Source organism: Elephantulus edwardii, unplaced genomic scaffold (genome assembly GCF_000299155.1).
Source record: "Elephantulus edwardii isolate Elephantulus edwardi_28Jun2011 unplaced genomic scaffold, EleEdw1.0 scaffold00009, whole genome shotgun sequence".
NCBI classification, from domain to species: domain Eukaryota; kingdom Metazoa; phylum Chordata; class Mammalia; order Macroscelidea; family Macroscelididae; genus Elephantulus; species Elephantulus edwardii.
The window spans coordinates 9,841,049-9,844,820 of NW_006399759.1; the positions used below are offsets into that span (position 1 = coordinate 9,841,049).

The 3,772-nt window shown below is 37.8% G+C and overlaps 1 pseudogene; it reads right to left on the minus strand.

Moving 5' to 3' along the window:
- LOC102869785 overlaps window positions 1-3,772 on the minus strand; it is a 14,840-nt pseudogene that overhangs the window by 9,495 nt on the left and 1,573 nt on the right.

Genomic DNA, 3,772 nt, shown 5'->3' on the forward strand with positions numbered 1-3,772 from the left:
GTACAAACTGTCCCTGACCAAGATACTGTCCAAAAAGCTGAGTCTCTGGATTGTCTACTATGTACTGATTGGGCAATATTTTATCTCATTCGATAATTTATCACAAAAAGTACATCCCTTTTTGTGGAAAAGGATGATTCAATGATTTTCACAGACAGATAAAAATCTTGACTAATAAAATTCCGTACTTTTTCATTAGCAGACTTTTTTAAAAAAACTGAGTGTCTTATTATAGATCCAGCATTTGTTTCATAGGCTTCGTAAGGACAAACATACTAAAATCTTTGTTTAGTATCCTTGCCTTTGTACAGTCAAGAAAACTTGTTTACCTATTAAAAATTAAGACTAGACACTTGGACTCTTTTATTTGCAGAAAAAAACAAAACACACCAGTGTGAGGTCAAGTAGAAAGAGACACATGCCAGATGCAGAACTACTTTCTTGCCTCTGATTATTACTAATTAACTTCTTTCCTCTCTTGCATTCTCATACTGTCAGGTACTTCTTTTCTCTACTGTGTATTCAGGCATTTCCTCTCATCTACAACCTTTTAAAATTTTCAAGTATTAAAACATAAAAGTATATGCATATAGACCCGTTCTTGTCCACATGTCTCCCTCTAAGCTATTGCTACCTTTCTCTCCACTTCATTGCTGTCCGAGTATAACCTGCACTCGTTTTCTCCATTTTCTTCACCTCTGACGGCTCAATCCACTCTGTGATTTGTGCTCCCATAAAATGACTACAATCAGCAGACTTCTACGTTAGTAAATCTAATGGACTGTTTCCAAACTCCATTTTACCTAAACTTGCAGTGACATAATATTACCGATCTCTACTTCTCTGAAACTGTTCCTTTCCTTGAATAGTTACACCAGTCTTCTGGTGTTCCTCAATCAGCAAATTCTTATTTAGCATCAATTTTTTTTAGAAATGTACTTTTTCTAGGCACTTAGGTAATGAATAAAAGACACATGCCTGCTTTCATGAATCAACATTTTACCTCTGACCTCTTTCTCAGAATCATTTTCTTGGCCATTAAAAGCTCAGTCCTAAGGCATTTTTTTCTTCTGGAAAAAAAAAATCTTAGGGGAGCTCTGGTGGCCTAGTGGCAAGGAGCTGCAACTACAATCCCAGAGGCACACGGTTCGAATCCACCAGATGCTCTGCTGGGGAAGGAGGGACAATCTCCTCCTGTACCAGTCAGATCTGATTTGACGGTACACTCACACAAAAATAATAAAATAAAATAAAATAAAAAATCTCAATATTACATACTCAGTGATTTTCTATGATGTCTCACTAAAGAATATATATTTTGATCACCTAAAACTTATACCTCATTATTTATTCTAAAACAATATTAGGTCCAATTTGAGAGTTATCCTGTTTTTAGCATGCTTTTAATAGAAAAAGACACTGAATTTCATTTCAGTCTTGTCTCAGATATAGTTTATCATCTAATTTCTCAGTTGAGGTTTTATGGCTAAGGTAATTCTCTGTAATCCCTAAAAATGACACATAGGCAAACAGGGTTAATATATTCTTTGACTCTTTCAGAAATTATTTTTAAGACTATAGAAGCTAATGTACATAGGGTCACTATGAGTTGCAGGTGATTCCATGGTACATAGCAACAATAACAACAACAACAATAATAACAACAGAATTACCTAAAATTGCATATTATGCAGATTTTCCAAAAGCGCTCTGGATTTAGAAATCAGGCTTGAAAGGCAATTTTTCAAGTTACTGAGGCGAATTTGTGACATATGACTAAAAAGCCACATAAAAAGACTTGTCCATAATTGTTGTCAAGTGCCCTCAAGTGAAGTATGACTGAACCCTGTCCTATCCGGTGCTATCCTCATCATCTCTGACATACTTGAGCTTACTGCTGCGGTCACTGTGTCAATTCATCTCATTGAGGGGCTTCCTCTCTTCCACGGACCCTCCACCTTTCCAAACATGATATCCCTCCCCAAGGAATGACCCCTCCAGACAACATGACTAAAGTATATAAAATGAAATTTTGCCTTCCTTGCTTCTAAGGAGCACTTTGGATGCATTTTCTCCAAGATGTATTTGTTCTTCTGGCAGTCCATGGGATATTTAGTACTCTTCTCCATCAACACAACTCAAAGGCATTGACTTTTCTGTCATGCTTTTTTCACTGTTCCAACTCTCATATGGACAGCATGTGACTGAAAAGACCATGGCTTGAATCAGGTTTATCTGAGTCTCTAAACTGACATCATTACTCCTTAGAGCTTCGGAGCTGTCCCTGACATCAGACTTCCCAATGCAATATATCTTTTGATTTCTTGACTACTGGTATTAAAGGTGTTGATTTTGGATCCAAGTAAGAATAAATCCTTGACAAGTCAATCTTTTCTCCATCTATCATGATGTAAGGATTTTTGTTTTCTTGATACTGAGATGTAATCCATATTGAAGACAACAGTCTTACATCTTCTGCATCAAGTGCTCCAAGTCCTTCTCCCTTTCAGTAAGCAAGGTTGAGTCATCTGCATAACAGGTTGTTGATAAGTTTCCTCTACTCCTGATGCTACATTCTTTTTCATAAAGTTCAGTTTCTCAAATGATCTGCTCAACATACATACTGAATAGGTGTAGAGAAAGGATATAATTCTGATATACACCTTTCTAGATTTTAAGTCATGCAGTGTTCCCTTGCTGTTTGGACAACAGCTTTTTAGATAGGTTTCATATGAGCACTCAAGCATTCTGGGATTCCCATTTTCCTCAATGTCAGTCATAGTTTGTTACGATCCACACTGTTAAATGTCTCTGCACAGTCAATAAGATACAAATAGATATTCTTCTCGTATTCTCTACTTTCAGCCAAGACATTAACAATGTAGGAAATAAGTTTACCAATGGACAGAAATTCAGAAAAATATTTTCATTCCCAAAGAATATTAAAAAAGTGCCAATATAAGAAGTTCATAGTTCAATGCCATTAACTGAACATTTCCTACATAGTGGATATGTATGCTAGACATTTGGCAAGCATGTGAGGAATTAAAGGTTGATCTAATTTCCATTACCATACTCATATTTCCACTTTCCAGTTGAAGAAATCAAGGTAAAGCAAGGTTAAGTAGCTTTCCCAAGTCCACAGTATTTACAAATGGCAGAGCCAGGGCTCAAATCCAGGTCTATCCAATAGCAGGTCATCTCCCGTGTACTGTCACCCGTTCAGCAGTTATGGATAAACGGGAAATAAGGAAAGAGGCCTCACCTGCTTGAACTGTAGCTTTGAATATAAACAGTGAACTAGGACAGACAAAAGGGGCAGTGACCTATAATTCTTTTTTTAAAAAATTTATTTTTCATTTCAATGAACATCTACAGAGATTTCGGAATTCCATTCATTCATTGTTGCACCCTTCTTCCCACCGACCGCGCCTGCCCGCACCCCCGTTTGCTTCTCTCCTTTAAAAGCAAAAGCAAAACTTCCTCATTGGTACGCAATCCCCCCCTATAATTCTTTTAATAGTTCCTTGTCCATTGTTCTGTGGGGATTCAGCACCCTTTGACACTCTTCTCCCCAAAAGGACATGACAAGTTACAGATTGTTGTTATGTGCCATCGAGTCCTTTGCAACTTACAGCGACCCTATGTACAACAGCCCTAAACGCCGCTCTATCCTGTGCCGACCTCGCCATCTCAAACACACTCATTCCCACCACTCCACTCACAGAATCGATCCATCTCATCGAGGGTCTTCCTCTCCTTCGCCGCCCCT